This window comes from Chlorocebus sabaeus, unplaced genomic scaffold (genome assembly GCF_047675955.1).
Source record: "Chlorocebus sabaeus isolate Y175 unplaced genomic scaffold, mChlSab1.0.hap1 unalloc_scaffold_523, whole genome shotgun sequence".
Taxonomy (NCBI): Eukaryota; Metazoa; Chordata; class Mammalia; order Primates; family Cercopithecidae; genus Chlorocebus; species Chlorocebus sabaeus.
Genome location: NW_027327841.1, coordinates 134090 through 150336, shown reverse-complemented (window position 1 = coordinate 150336; position 16247 = coordinate 134090). Strand labels below are relative to the sequence as shown.

The 16247-nt window shown below is 56.5% G+C and overlaps 2 pseudogenes; both read left to right on the top strand.

Annotated features, from left to right (window-relative positions):
- Nucleotides 1-242: 242 nt before the first annotated feature.
- On the top strand, nt 243-13303 carry LOC140711294 (SH3 domain and tetratricopeptide repeat-containing protein 1-like; annotated as a pseudogene).
- LOC140711295 (SH3 domain and tetratricopeptide repeat-containing protein 1 pseudogene) lies at nt 10240-13303 on the top strand (annotated as a pseudogene).
- Nucleotides 13304-16247: the final 2944 nt, after the last annotated feature.

Genomic DNA, 16247 nt, shown 5'->3' with positions numbered 1-16247 from the left:
CTGGCCTTTGTTAACCCTTTAGGAACCGTGGGCTTCAGGTTTTCAGACCATCCACGGTGAAGGTGGCCACAGGGGCCTGGAAGCTTTCCCATCCTTCCTGCAGGGATGGTCCGTTTCCCTGCACGGAGCTGGGCACATGGGTACAACACCCCTGTCCTGTGCCGTCGGTGGCTTTACCAATTTTGCATAGCAGCTTTTGAGCTGATCCATAGCTCTGATTGGCTGTTGAGGATTTCATGGATTCCTGTACCCCACCGGGGGGCCCAATATGCTGACAGAAGTTACATTTGTAGTTGTGGTGCTGCATATTCATGGGTCCAGTTAGAAGGCTTTGATTCTTTCTAAAGGGAAAGGCATCTCTGAGGGGTCACTGTTCTGACACAGTCTCCTAAAACCTTGCTGTCAGGTGGGCGACAAAACAGGACAGGAGGGTGATTTTGTAGGAGAGTCGGGCCACGGGCCTGCGTGTTCTCTCTGTCCCCGTAGTGCCGGAGTTCGTACGTGCTCCAGGCCCCGAGTTTGCGTTGCACATAATTCTAAAGGGCTCATGGCAAGCTGCGCCGGGGACACAGAGGGCAGGGATGGGGGGACCCTGCCCCCAGTGGACCAAGGACTCACTGCCGGACTCTAATATGTCTAGGTGTTTTTGTGACTTGCAGAAATACCTCCATCTTGTCTGGGCCTGGATCCACAGGAGACCCTGTCGAAGGTGAAGAATGTTCTGGAACAATGCAAGACCTGCCCAGGCTGCCCCCTGGAGCCAGCGTCCTGGGGTCTCTGTGCGGCATCCAGCAACGTGAGCTTGCAGGACCCCGAGGACCCCTCCTTCTTCTTGGAAGCTGAGGACGACTGGGAGGACCCAGAGGCCCTGAGCTCACTGCTGCTGTTCCTGAACGCCCCCGGGTACAAGGCCAGCTTCTGTGGCCTGTACGACGTGGCACTGCCATGGCTGAGCAGCATGTTCTGCAGCTTTAGCGACGAGGAGGAGCTGACTGAGTGCCTGGCACATGCCCGAGGGGCGGCCAAGAAAGCTGGCCTCTTCATGACCAGAGTCCGTGCCATCGTGGACTGCCTGGTGGCCCTGGCCTGGCTTCACGTGCTTCATGGACAGAGCCTGGTGACCCTGAACATCCTGCAGTCTGTCCAGGATGCAGTGGTGGCCAGAGAGGACCAGAGGGTGTAATGGCCAACATGCTGGCCGTGGCTGTGAAGAGGACAGGCCGGACGAGGCAGGCAGCTGAGGGCTACTACTGCGCCTTATGAGCGGCTTGGGACCTGGGCCATTGGAGGAACCAGGCAGTGGTGCTGGCCAATTTCGGGACCCTGTGCCTGCATGCAAGTGCCAGCAGGCTGGCCCAGCACTACCTCCTGGGGGCCATGCAGCTGTTCTCGAGGCTGCCCTGCAGGGAGTGTGGCCGAGACTTCACCCACGTACTCCTGCAGCTGGGCCACCTCTGCACCCGCCAGGGCCCAGCCCAGCAGGGCAAGGGCTACTATGAGTGGGCCCTTCTGGTCACCGTAGAAATAGGCCATGTGGAGAGTGAGTGCCCTAGTTCCTCCTGTGAGCCTTCTGGGGCCACTCGGGTCAGGGCTCACCTGGGGTTTATGATTCAGAAACAAGTGGTGGTTTTTGCACCATCGAAAGTGCTGAGCCATGTCCAGCAGCAGATGTTGGCAAGCGCCCTGGAGACAGGCGGTTCCCATGCAGGGCCAGGCCCTCTGTGGCCTACTGAGGCAGCCAGCTCTTCCTGGTTTGCCCAGGGACCATCCTGCCTTGGGCACTGAAAGTCCTGCATGCTGGGAATTCCTAGACATAACCCTGGGATCAAGGCAGGCTCGGCTGCGCTGGGACTTCGGGCCCCACCATGAGCCAGGCCCTGAACACCAGTTCTTGTGCCCGTGTTATCTGCTTGGTATGTTGGCAGCCTGCGCACCTGTCATCCCACTTCACAGAGGACACGGGGGCGGGTGATTGCCCAAAGCCGCAGAGCAGTTCATGCAAAAGCAGCTCGTTGTGCAGTGTGCCAGGCCCCACCCACAAATGGGGCTTGTGGGGTCCTCGGGTGGCAGAGACTGAGCGTGGGAATGTGAGCTTCAGGCCACAGAAGCCACAAAAGGGTGAATGGCGTGATGGCGGGGCAGCACTTGGCCCTGGGTTAGGGAAGCCTCTTTAGTCTAGAACCAGAGGGTTGAGAGCATTTAGTCAAGTAATAGTTGGTGGAGGAGAGGCTGGTGGTGTAGCCTGTGTGAAGGCCTAGGGGTGAGAGAGTGGGGGTGAGTGGTGGTGAGTGAGTGGAGGTGTGATGGAGTGAGTGGGGATGAGTGGGGGGGTGTGAGCGGGGATGAGTGGGGTGTGATGGGGTGAGTGAGCGGGTTGAGTGGGGTGTGAGTGGGGGTGAGTGAGCGGGAGTGGTAGCGGGGATGAGTGGGGTGGGAGCGGGGATGAGTGGGGTGTGATGGGGTGAGTGAGCGGGAGAGTGAGCGGGGTGTGAATGGGGGTGAGTGAGCGGGAGTGGTAGCGGGGTTGAGTGGGGTGTGAGCGGGGATGAGTGAACAGGGCTTATGCAGGGAGGTGCAGAGTTGGGAAGGAGTGGGTTGGGTGCTGGATGGTGAGAAGCTCTTCTGGAGAGCTAAGCAGGGCCTGGGGCCTCAGGCTGTGGCTTGGCCTTTTCCGCAAGAGCACTGGGGAGCCATGGAGTGCTATCGAACAGTCACTGCAGACTGAGCAGTGAACGGACAGTAGGTGGGCAGGGCTGTCCGAAATCTAGGCCACAGAGAATAGATGAGGAAGTTGAGTCCAGGGAAATGGCTGAGACAAGGGATACTGTTGTGGGACCCTCTGTCTTGCAGCGCTTTGTCATGGCATAGTGAGACCACTCAGAGGTGCCTCCTGTGACCTGGACCAGAGCCCCAGGGGCTGTGACCAAAGCTGCCCATTTCCAGCACAGGCCTGGCACCCACTCCTGGCCCTAGGAGGGATAAGATTTTGGAAAGGACCGTGTGAAGGGGCCCCGGTCCCACACATCTGCCCAAGGAAGGTTGGGGGGTTCAGACCCAGGCTTCTTCCCCAGGGACATTCTCTTACTGGAAGGAGACCCTCCAGGAACCCAGTGCCCCAGCCCCCACTGCAGCCTCCAGTGGCTCTTGGCACAATAGCCTGTGGTACCTCCTCCTACGAGGCCCTCCCCGGGGTGCTGGGGGATTCAGACTTGGAAATGCAGGCCAGGGAACGGGGATCATGCTTCCCTGTCTCCCCACCCTGCGCTGAACGATCGAGGAGACCAAGGGCGGGGCTGATACCCCACATGCTTCCTTGGGGTCATTTTTGAGTCACTTTCGGTAGTTTGTGTCCTTCTAAGAATTTGGCTGTTGTGTCTAGATGGTCTGGTTTGTTGGTGTACAATTGTTCGTAGTGTTTTCGTGGAATCCTTTTATTTCTGTCAGGTCGGCAATAATGTTTCCTCTTTCATTTCTGATTTTAGAAACTTGGGTTTGTAATTTTTTATTTCTTCATTTTTATTAGAGATGGGGTCTCATCATGTTCCCCCGGGCTGGTCTTGAATGCTGGCCTCACGATCCTTCCACCTCAGCCTCACAAAGTGCTGGGATGACAGGCGTCAGCCATGGTGCTCAGTCTCTGATTTTAGTCATTTGTGTCCCGTCTTTCTTTCCTCGGTCAGTCTAGTGAACGATTTGTGAATTGTGTTATTTTCAAAAAACCCACCTTCGGTTCTGTTATCTCTTTTGTTTTTCCATTCTCTGTATTTTTACTTTCCATTTCCACTCTCACGTTTATTATTTTCTTCCTTTTATTCACTTTGGGTTTAGTTCTTTTTCTAGTTTCTCAAGGTGGAAGGTTAGGTTTTTGATTTGAGATTTTTCTTCTTTGAATGTAGACATTTACAGTTATAAATTTCCCTTTCAGCACTGCCTTAGCTGCATCTTGGAATTTTTGATACGTTGTGCTGTTTTTATTTTTAAAGACAGAGTTTTGCTCTATTGCCCAGGCTGGGGTGCAGTGGTGCAATCTTGGCTCACTGCAACTTCTACTCAGGTTAGAGCCATTCTCATGCCTCAGCCTCCCGAGTAGCTGGAATTACAGATGTGCACCACTCCACCCGGCTAATTTTTGTATTTTTTTAAAATATAGAGACGGGATTTCACCATGTTTCCCAGGCTGATCTCAAACTCCGGGACTCAAGCGATGCTCCTGCCTCGGCCTCCCACAGTGCTGGGATGAGAGGCGTGAGCCACCGCACTGGCCGGGGCTGTGCGTTTGTTTGCATTCTTCTCAAATTAGTTTTTGGTTTCCCTGCTGGTCTCTTTGACTCACTGGTTGTTTAGGAGTGTGTAGTTTTCACATATTTTTTGAATTTCCCACATTTCCTTCACTGTCGATTTCCAGTTTTGTGCCAGTACAGCTGAAGAACACCTCTGCTTTGGTCTCAGTCCTTCTCCATTCACTGAGGCTCGTTTTGTGGCCTGGCACATGGTCTGTCATGGGGAATGTCCCATGGGTGCTCGAGAGGACTGTGTATTCGGCTGTTGCTGGGTGGCGTGTGTGACAGATGTCCATTCGGCGTACCTGGTTTCCTATGTTAATCTCCGGAATGTTTCTGACACTAGAAAATCAGGCTTTGGGAGAGGCCAGTGAGCCTGTGGCTAGGGAGCCTGGTTGCATGAGAGAAGCATGTGTGGGAACGCCAGGGGCCAGCTTTGAATCCCATTCCCCCAACATGATGCCATGTGTGGCAGACGTGATGCTTGGCTTTGCTCTCTCAGGGTTCCATCTGTGACAGGGGCCACTTGTGCCCCTGGCCTCATCAGCTCAGGCTGAAGGCAGCCCTGATCCTGGCCAGAGGGTCTTTGTGAAGCAGAAATAGATGGCCTGGTGCAGGTGCCAAGCCCCTGCTGTTCACTCTGTGTCCATCCACAACCTCGGCCCTGGGAGTTGTAAAGAAGGCCGGCCTGTACCATGAGCATCTACACCAAGATGTGCCCATGTCACAGTGTGCTTGGCGTCTGCCCTGGCACAGGTGCATGGCCTGTCTGCGCTCAGGCGCCCCGCCTATGGGGCCCAGGCTCACAGAGGTGTGAAGGAGGCAAGCAGGGGCCTCCGAGCCCAGCCAGCCTCGCTTCGATGCTGGGAGACTAACGTCTTCCATTTTGTCTTCTGCCCAGACCAGCTGCGGGCCGTCCAGTGGCTGTGCTACTTCTACAGCGCCGTCATGCCCAGCGAGGCCCAGTATGTCATCTACCACGATCTCCAGCTCTCCCTGGCCCGCAAGGTGGCCGACAAGGTGCTGGAGGGGCAGCTCCTGGAGACCATCAGTCAGCTGTACCTGTCCCTGGGCACGGAGCGGTAAGGGCTGGTTTTGCAGTGGTGGAGGTGGGGGCGGGCAGGGAGAAGGGCACAGGGAAGCTGGCCCAGGGCCCAGCAGCCCCTCTCCTTTTGATCATTTGGTGCTTTGGCATCAGATGCTTTGAGCTGGCCGGCCTGGGGTCATCCCAGGGCTGCTGCTGGCCCATGAGTCCCAGCTTGAGCCTCCCTTGTTGGGGCAAAGGTCACCTCAACCCCAGCAGAGGCAGTAGGTGCACTCTGGGCTGTTCTTCCTACTATGGTGGCTTTTGTCATCTTACCTGTGCCTGCCCCGAATCTTCACTCCTGGCCTTCGTCTGTCCCCTTAAATGTGACCACAGCAGCCACCTGTGGCTTCTCTCCCACAGAAGACAGATCCAGTTGTGTCACCTGCTTCCCTGGGGCAGGGTTTCAAGGTCTCACATCCCATATTTGGCCTAGTCAGCTTCCCCCAAGCATCCTGACCTGGTGGGGTAACCATGGCCCTGACCACCCCACCCATAGGGCCCAGTGACATTGCTGCAGTCCCAGCCCCTTGAGTGTTGGACTTACTGAGAGAGCAGAGAAGGAGCCAGATTCCATAGGGACCTGGGAGACTGACTGTAGTCTTGGCCTCAAGTTCACAGAAGGAAAATGGGCTAGTGTGCTAGAGCCATGCTTCTCAAAGTGTAGTCCCTGGACCAGTAGAGCAGCATCCATGTCACCTAGGAGCTTGTGGCAAGTGGGAGTTCTAGGGCCTGCCCCAGGCCTGTGGAGTTGGAAGCTCTGGGGGCAGGGCCAGCAAGCTATAAGGACAGGCCTCCGGGTGACTGTGATGCCTGCACACCTTGAGAACCATCGGCCTAGATAGCCTCTGAACACTAACGGCTCCTGGTGCGTCTGGAGGAGACACAGGCCATGACTGGGAGGCAGGGGAGATGGACTAGCACACTCCTCCTGCCACAGGGCAGCATGATGCTCGATTCCCTCAGAAGGATGTCCTTCATCTTTTCCATGCCGTGTGTGTTCACTCTGGCCATCCCAGCAGCCTGGGAAGGGCAGAACACTGCACACACAAGAGGGCCGTTCCCAGTCCCCACATGCCAGATTCATCTGTCACCAGACCCACGGGAGGAGGCAGACTGGTTCCAGGAGGATGAGAGTCCTTGTTCTGACACCTGTGTCTGATTCCAGTGATTCCAGGGCCTACAAATCCTCTCTGGACTACACCAAACGAAGTCTGGGGATTTTCATTGACCTCCAGAGGAGAGAGGAGGCACATGCCTGGCTGCAAGCAGGGAAGATCTATTACCTCCTGCGGCAGAGCGAGCTGGTGGACCTGTACATCCAGGTGAGTGGCAAGGGATGCAGGAGGACTCCTGTGCTGTTCACTCTCTGTCCATCCACCCATCCATTCACCCTTCCATCATCTATTTACCTGTCCATCCTTCCATCCATCCATCATCCATCCATCATTCATCCATCCTTTTATCATCCATCTATTCACCCGTCTATCCATCCATTCACCTGTCCATCCACCCATCCGTTCATCCTTCCATCACCTATTTACCTGTTCATTCTTCTATCCATCCATCATCCATCATCCATCCACTCGCCTGCTCATCCTTCCATCCATCCATCCATTCACCTGTTCATCCATCCGTCCCTTTATCATCCATTCATTCAGCCACCATCCATCCATCTGTTCGTCCGTTCATCCTTCCATCATCCATCCATTCACCTGTTCATCCATCCATCATCCATCCATCATTCATCCACCTACCAATTGATCCTTCCATTCATCCATCCTCTCACCCATCCATCCATTCACCGTTCGTCCATCCACCCACCCACCAATCTACCTATTAATGCATCCCTCCATTCATCTATCTGTCCATTTGTTTATCCATACATTCGTCTGTCCACCATCTATCCATCCACATGTACATACATCATCTACCCTCCACCCATCCATACATTATCTACCCACCCATACATACACACATCATTCCACCCACCCACCCATCCATCCATCCATCCATCCATCCATCCAAGCATTCATCTATCCACACACCCTTCCATCCATCCATGTGTCTTCATCTCGTCATCCATTCATCCATCCATCCACTCATTCCTAAGCCACTGCTGAGCACCTGTTGTGTGCCTTTTCCCTCCCTCCAACTGGTTCCCTCACATCCTCCTCCGGTGGCCAGCATCTTCTCCCTGAGGGCAGAGGCACGGCCCCTCACAGTGCACAGCACTTGCTGGTATACAGCACATCCTCAAATAATGTGACCACTCAGTTAACACACAGAAGAACTTGCTCCAAGCGACACGTGGCACACCTCCTTACAAAATGAATCTATCATAGTGGCTGTTTTCAGAGGCTTTCCGAAACACTGTGTGATCTGGTACAAATTGTGAAGCCCAGGAGCCTGGTGAAGCTTTCATTATTGAGCACCTGCTGTATACCTCCTTGAGCTGAGGAGAGGGATCAAGAGCTCATGGCCAAGAGGGGACCAGGCCCACCCACAAACACTGAAACACTGCTGATGTGGCAGGGATGTGACAACGCAGAAAGGAGACAGGGGCTGGGCTCCCAGCAATTTAGGGGCCACGGAGACTGGTTTGAGTGCAGGGGGAGTGGGCTAGGGCTACCCCTGGTGGTAGGATTCACAGGTGTCGGGCTCCTGGGCTGCAGCTGCTCAGTCACCTCCTGGCACTCAGGTGCATCAGTTCATTGTCCTCATGCCAGTGGTGGGGGCAGCCTCCATGCACAGGGTCTGAAAAATGCTCAGGTGTACCTGTAGTGTGTGGGAGAAAAGAGGCTGGCAAAGGTGCGCGTAGCCACGTTGCTAGGTGTGGGTCTGGAGCGAACTTCTGTCTCCTTTCAGGTGGCACAGAATGTGGACGTGCACACAGGCGACCCCAACCTGGGGCTGGAGCTGTTTGAGGCAGTTGGAGACATCTTCTTCAATGGGCCCTGGGAGCAGGAGGAAGGCATGTCCTTCTACCGAGTGAGCTGGCCTGTGGGCTGATGTGGGTGGGCCTCAGTGGGGCACCTGGTGGTCTGAGGCATATGACCATGCCGCTGCCCGGGAAAAACGCTCGGAGCCTGGACGTGACAATTGCTCTACCCTTGTACCTGATGACCTCAAGCAACCATGAGTGGGAAGTCCTGTCCCCATCTTCCAGATGAGGAAACTGAGGCTCAGAGAGGCACAGGGACATGTCAAAGGACACACAGCATATCAGTGGGAGGCCCAGGTCTGCATGTACCCCGAAGTGGGACGACTTCTCCTTTCCTCTGAGCTCACAGTGTGGCTCAGCCCTGGGCACAGATCAGTGTGGTGTTTCTAGAGCAGAGAGGAGGTTGGCTCCCCCCAGTCAGACCCCCAGTGCTCAGGTGGGAGAGGCTGGTTTGAGGCTGTCGGGAGTAGCTGGATGGGCCTCAGGTGACTCTTCAGCCCCCAACTTGGGTGTCTGAACTATGTGTTATCCCACAGCACAGAGCTGTGTCGAGGTGCAGGAGTAGCTGGGGTGTGGGAAGCTCCAAGCACATGTTTGAGCTCTGACGAGGACTCTGCGCAAGGTGGGTGCTGTGGGAAACCTGACCCCACCTGCCTGTGTGGTAGGACCAGGCCCTGCCCCTGGCAGTGACTACGGACAACCGCAGGGTGGAGCCGCAGCTACAGCTGTGCAGCAAGCTGGTGGCACTCCTGGTCACAATGGAGAAGCCACAGGAGGGCTTGGAGGTTGCCCACATGGTCCTAGCACTCAGCATCACTCTGGGTACGTCCCCTGAGCCCCCACCCTGCCAGGACCCACACTTTGCCAGAGCCCAGCCTCTGGGTCTGCAGGCCAGGAGCTGAAACAGCTGCTGGATTTTCCTGGTCTCCTGTCCAGGCAGGCAGATCTGCCCAACTGGCTTCCCCGTCCGGCTGTGAGGAACAGCCCGAGGTCTCTCACGCAGTGCAGAGTTCCCTGCCTGACTGAGCTCTGCTTCCTCTGCCTGTTCCCGCTGCTGACCACAAGGGCCGCCCAGTGTGCCCTCTGCCTTCTAGACATGCCAGGCATCTCGTTGGTCCCTGTATGTGCCAGGCTGAGTGGCATATTCCCTTTGTCTTGTGCCTTTCCCACCGTCATCAACCACACGGCTCTCTGGCTGATAAAATCCCAGTTCCCCTTCCAGCAGTCTGCCCCTTAAGGCCGGGCATCCCCTGGTGCTGTGCCAGGGTCGTCTGTCCCCCTCCAGAGACAGCGAACCCTAGGCAGGCCACATGTGCCAGTGCCTTGTGTCCTGTGGACCAGTACACAGTAGGTGTGCAGCTGACTTCCCAAGGTAGGGGGATCTGATCGTGACACACCCAGGAGGAGTCAGATGTCACATCTGTGGGTTGCCTGCAGCTGGGGTACCCGGGAGCACCTGAACTGCATGGGCTCCCCTGGTTAAAACCAGTGAGCAGAGGCAGGTGGCTATGTGTAGACACAGAGCTGGGCCATCCAGGTCCGACTTTGCCAAAGCCTCACAGTAGACAGGGGCAGGCCTTATTAATTCTGCTTTCCAGACGGGAAAGTGAGTCTGGTGACCACAGGTGCCTGGAGGCAAGCCACGAGTGCTGCCTGGGGTCTGTATACCTGCTCCTGAGGGGCCTGTGCCCTGCCTGCCCCAGGGAGCCACGTCCTCACACCTGCCCCTTTGGCCTGCACCCCAGGGGACCGGCTGAATGAGCGCATGGCCTACCACCGGCTGGGCCATGACAAGCTGGCGGAGCACTTCTACCTCAAGACCCTGTAGCTCTGCAACTTGCCACTGGGGTTCGACGAGGAGACCCTCTACTACGTGAAGGTGTACCTGATGCTCCGTGACATCATCTTCTACGACCTGAAGGTGGGAGGGAGGGGCAGGGCTCGGGGTGTTCCCAGTCCCCTTGGAGTGGGATCTCCACCCAGACCCGAGGCCTGGGTTCTAGCCTTCCTTAGAAATGGCCCAGTGGCCGCCCTGGAGCTCTATGCCCGGCTGGAGGAGCCAGCAAGGTTAGCAGATACAATTCAGCTCCCAAGATGGCCAGGCCCCACCCTCAGGAACTCAGTCTCAGCCGGGGAGGCTGACACATGAGTGGGCAATGGTGGCCTCTGGGTTAAGGAGGAGGATTGTAGTCAGGGAGGCCCTCCTGGAGGAGGTGACATCAAAGCTGAGTCTTGACAGTCAAGTGTCAAGGTGCATTTAACAAAGAAAATAGGGTCGGGAGAAGGACATTTCGGAGGACAGCATCATCCTCACATTGAATCCACGTTGCAAGATCCAACCCAAATCCTGGCACCTCCTCTAGGAAGCCTGCGCAGGGTGCCAGCCTGCACGGAGCAACTCCTTCCTGGAGTCCCGAGACACCTTGAATCTTCACATCACCCAGGAAGGGTGGGGTGGGACCAGTATCTTACCATTGGGTTCACAAACAGGGAAACCCCAGCTCAGGGCAGGTGCAGTGGGGCGGGGCCCCAGCCAGCCAGGCTGAGGCCTTGCTGGGTCGGGTGTGTCTGGAGGGGACGTGCTGTGCTCTGTCTGCCCCAGCCTTGCAGGGCTGGAGAGCTAGGACTGGCAGACTCAGACCTGGGCTGTCTCCACCCCTCTGCCCCGCAGGCACCGCCCTTCCTTAGCATCACACCGGCACCGCGTCAGTACTCGTTATGGGCTGAGGGGCCAGGGCACTCCAGTCCAGGGGCCGAGATCTTGGAGGCCTTAGAACAACTTGAGGAGCGGGGCAGCCCTAAGACCCTGCCCTGTATCCCCCACTGCAGGCCTACGGAGGCCCGACATGCCTCAGCCCAGTGCTGGCGACACCTGGTGGTCAGATGTGGTCCCTGTGGCCTCCCAAGTCCCAGCCAGACATGGAGGTGCCAGGTGTCAGGCCCAGGGGGACGCTGCTCACTGCTCAGGGGCTTGCCTGGGACCCAGGGGGACGGGCCTCCCAGAAGAGGCCTTTCTCTCTCTTGGTCAAGCCTGCCGCCCACTCCGCCTGTCCAGGAGAAAGGAAAGCGCCAAGTAGTACCTGAGAGGCCAAAGTCCATGGTTGGGGTCGGGGGACAGTGGCCTCCTTCACCTCCTTCCCATGCACAGCCCTCTGGGCCTCATCGTGAGTATGCTGTCAGCGCAGGCCAGCTTCCCACAGGGAGGCCCCCTTGGAATTCCCCAAGGGCGGCTGTCTTTCCAAGGCTACACCCTCCTCCTTGTATAGGAGGCTCTGGACCCAGGGCCCAGAGGAGTGGGAGAAAAAGCCGGGCTGGATGGGACCTGGAAGGCTGGCAGAGAAGCAGGGGTAAATGGGCATCTTTGCCAACTGCCTCTAAAATGGTGTCCCCTTTAGTCTACACATGAGAGTGAGCCCTGGAATAGGGTGGATTAGGTGTGTCCTGGCTCAGCCTGCCACTCAGTAGCTGCTGTACACACTACAGGCAGATGAAAATGCACACAGGCACAGGCACACACAGGTGCGCGCACACACACAGGGACACGTACACACAGGCACATGTAGAGACATATGCTTTGGCTGGCTCCTTCCTGTTTAGTTGGGAAGTCCCCACCCCTTCAGGAAGCCTTTGCCTTTCACCCCTGGCTGAGTCTGGGACCTCCTGGGCTTCCCTCTGCCACAGCCCGGACCACCCTGTGTGGTCAGTGTTCACTCCCAAGGCCCTCAGACTGGGAGCAAGGACGTTAGGCTCAGCCACGCACCCAGCACAGAGTCCAGTGTTCGGCTGGGCTGGGGGCATTGGATGAGCAGTGGCGGTGACTTGGGGCCTTCTCACGCCCCTGCTCTGTGTGTGGGGTGGGACAGTGAGGGAATGGACTGCTGCATCTTGGACTTTGTCATTGGGAGCCATCTTGAGATGGTAAAGAGGGACAGGCCAGGCATGGGTCTTAGAGAGGTCCCTTAGGTGACCCCCATGTGGAGGAGGAGCCTGGGGAGAAGCCGGGTGGGGGATGGGAGGGTCAAGGAGGAGGTCTGGGAGACGGCATCCCATCCCAGCGATGGTGAGTTTGAGCCAAAGATGCATTGACAATGAGAGTGGATGTCTGGGGAGTCACACTCCGTCAATATTTCAGGGAACATTGCCAGAGTGGACACCTGTGAGATGGTTTTCTACCTGGCCTGGCCCCTGGAGGGCCTGGAAATGGTCAGCATGGACAGGGGCCAGAAGGGAGCCTGGGTCACTCAACACTGTGCCCCTGCTGTGGCTTGGAGCCACGGGTCCTGCATGGAACTCTCAGAGCAGGCACGATCTGCCCTGACCTCAGCCCATGGGGAAAGCAGCCACTGCCTGCAGAGAGGGTGGCACTGGGGCAGGAGGCTTGGGGTGAGTGGGGTGTAGGGACAGTCAGGAAGGCTTCCAGGGGTATCAGGGTCGTCCCCACCTCCTGCAGCTGAGACCACAGCAGTGTCACAGGCTTCGGGGTTCATGGGGTGAGCCAGCATTGGCTGGACATGTGGAATGACCTGGAGACAGGAATGGCCTCTGGGAAGATGGGCTCCGAGTCCCCCTTTTGCTGAGCATGGCCTGTCCCCTTCAGAACCCATTTGATGCAGCCGGGTACTACCAGCTGGCACTGGCAGCTGCCGTGGACCTGGGCAACAAGAAGGCACAGCTGAAGATCTATACGCGGCTGGCCACCATCTCCCACAACTTCCTCCTGGACCGCGAGAAGTCGCTCTTCTTCTACCAGAAGGCCAGGACCTTTGCCACCGAGCTCAACGTCCACAGGGTCAACCTACCTCCTCTGCCACACTGCGGGTGGGCCCCTTGGTTGACCCCAGCCACCCTCGCTGAGGACAGCATCCAAGGGAGTGGGTATTGTGCAAGGAGGATGGTCTCCTGCCTCTCCTGGTGTCTCCCATGGCTCATTTTCTGGGAAATGGAGGAATGAAAGCAGGGTTCATATAGCAATAAATTTTTTTTTGCAATAACATACCGAAGTCCCCAGGGCATCCTTCCCTGTGTGCTTCCTGGGCTGGGTCTAGGGGCCAGCTCCTTCCCTTGTGGCAGCCCTCTGATCTTGGGGATGAGAAGGACCCTGAGTCCAACAGACCTGGGCCAGGTCACCATGAGCCTCGGTTTCCTCGGCGGCCAGAGGGGAGATGGTGGTGGAACTCCCTGGGCAGCTCCCTGCTCTCCCTGCTCAGAGCTTTTACTGCAGGTCTCGTACTGCCCTTGCCTTTAACCTTCAGGCCACTATGCCCAAATGTGGGGGCTCCATTGAAGAAATAGAGGCACAGAGAGGTTAGGTGTCTGGCCCACCGTCACACAGCAGGTAGGGGTGGAAACGAAGAGCCCAGTACACTGACCACCACACCACCCTGCCAGCCTGCAGCGAGGAAGGTGTCCCCCATTAGGACCCAAGGTCAGCTCCTGGAGCTCTCTTGTGGTGTCAGGAGAGCCACAGGCCAGTGAGGGTGGCGACGGGGATCCCTCACTTAGTCTCCTCTGCTCCCAGACTTGGTTGGGCCGAGCCTGGCCAGTCCCACCTCTGGCCACTGGTCAGCCCTGCGGGAAGTGAGATGCAGGGATTTCCACCTGTGTAGACGCTGCTACCCAGTATTGAAAGCCTTATCTGGGCTGACCCCAGCCATCCCCACATGCCCCTCCCCTTCTGGCCCCCGGACCTCATCCCAGAGCCAGGAATCCCAGGTTTTCCTTCTTGGAATCTCTTGGCCCCAGGGAATACAGTTCACACGGTCTATTTGCCAGTTTACACAAGAAAACAGAGGTTCAGAGACTATGGGTGTCCCACGTGATTCTCACGTACACTGCACTCTCCCAGGCCCCTCTTTTAAACACTTCAAATGAGGTGACTTTCACATCGCATGCAACTATTTCAACGCGAATAATGTGGTGGCATTTGTGCATTCACAGTCCTGTGCAACCACTCACGCCATCTAGTTTCAAAATGTATTCATCTCCCCAGAAGAAACCTCCCATCCTCAGTAAGTAGTTACCCCTCCTTGGTATCCCCCAAGCCCCTCGTTTAATGGAAGGGGAAACTGAGGCCCCGAGAGAGACTTGCCAGTGGGCGGAGCTCTGATAATAAGGAATCAGGCACCCATCTGCTGGTTCAATCCTGGGTTGGTTTTCCACCCAGCAGAGGTGACAGAGCCAGGAGGTTCTGGGACCCCATGCTTGCAGCCAGAGCCCTACCCTGAGCCTCCCCAGCAGGGGGCAGCAGAGAGCTTTCCAGAACCGGCCGCGGGGCTGGTGGGAAGCAGCGGGTCAGAGCTGCTGACAAACCTCACGAAGACCCCAGATCGCTGTCTCTGTGGGTTGGGTTTGGGAATTGGAGAGGAGGCCGCATGATTGGAAACTTGAAGACAGCACGGCCTGGCTGGAGCAGCCGGAAGCGCCGTCACGTTGAGTGAGGACACAGACCTCCTGCCCGCTGGGCCGGGCCTGCAGCCATTCTTCTCGGGGTGGGGCCCGTAGGTCCGGGTTGCTCTTGGTCCCCGACCTGCCTCAGAGTCCGGGGGGCTTTGGAACTCTGCCTCCCCATCTCCACCCACCCTGGCTGGTGCCATGAGGGGCCTGGATCCTGGGATCCTGTTCCTCTTGGGCAGAAGAGACTGGGGGACCAGAGGAGATGATGGGTCTTCAAGCCCCACATTCAAACCCCAGCCCACCACTGACAGTCTGGGGGTCGGGATGAGGGAGTTGATGTCTCTGAGCCCCAGTTTTGTCACCACTAAAATGAGGCCGACATACTGGTGCAGAGTGCCAGCCCCCGGGCTAACAGAGACCTGTTTCCTACTGGCAATACCTCTTACTCCTAGGAACAGCTCCAACAACCACACACTAGGGAACACTCAACCCAGGCCAACTTGTCAGAGGCACGTGAACCAGAGCGACTCCATCTTGAATGGGGGCTGGGTAAAGGGAGGCTGAGACCTGCTGGGTCGCATTCCCAGGAGGCTAGGCATTCTTAGTCACAGGATGAGATAGGAGGTCGGCACAAGATACAGGTCATAAAGACCTTGCTGATAAAGCACGTTGCAGTAAAGTCCGCCAAAGCTCACCAAACCCAAGATGGCCACGAGAGTGACCTCTGATTCTCCTCACGGCTCATTATATGCTAATTATAATGCATTAGCTGCTATAAGACACTCCCACCAGCGCTGCGACAGTTTACAGATGCCATGGCAACATCTGGAGGTTACCCTACGTGGTCTCAGAAGGGAGGGCATAAATTCTCAGTTCTGCGAATTGCCCACCCCTTTCCTGGAACACTCATGAATAGTCCAACCCTTGTTTAGCGTATGATCAAGAAATAACCATGAAAATGGGCAACCAGCAGCCTTTGGGGCCACTCTGCCTATGGAGCAGCCATTCTTTTTTTCTTTCTTTTCTTTTTTTTTTTTTTTTTTTTTTTGAGATGGAGTCCCGCTCTATTGGCTGAACTGGAATGCAGTGGCGTGATCTTGGCTCACTACAACCTCCACCTCCTGGGTTCAAGTGATTCTCCTGCCTCAGCCTTCCTAGTAGCTGGGATTACAGGCACCTGCCACCACGCCCAGTTAATGTTTTGTATTTTAGTGGCGACAGGGTTTTGCCATGTTGGAACAGGCTGGTCTCGAACTTCTCACCTCAGGTGATCCACCTGCCTCGGCATCCCAAAGTTATAGGATTACAGGAGTGAGCCACTACGCCTGGCCAGAGTAGCCATTCTTCTATTCCTTTTCTTTCCTAATAAACTTGCTTTCACTTTATGGACTCGCCCGGAATTCTTTCTTACGTGAGATCCAAGAAACCTCTCTTGGGGTCTGGATCGGAACTGCTTTCCAGTAACAAACTTGCTTAACCTCTCAGACCCTTCGTCTCTTCATCTGTAACCAAAGACAAAGCCTCCCCCGAGGTTCCAAAAGTGTGG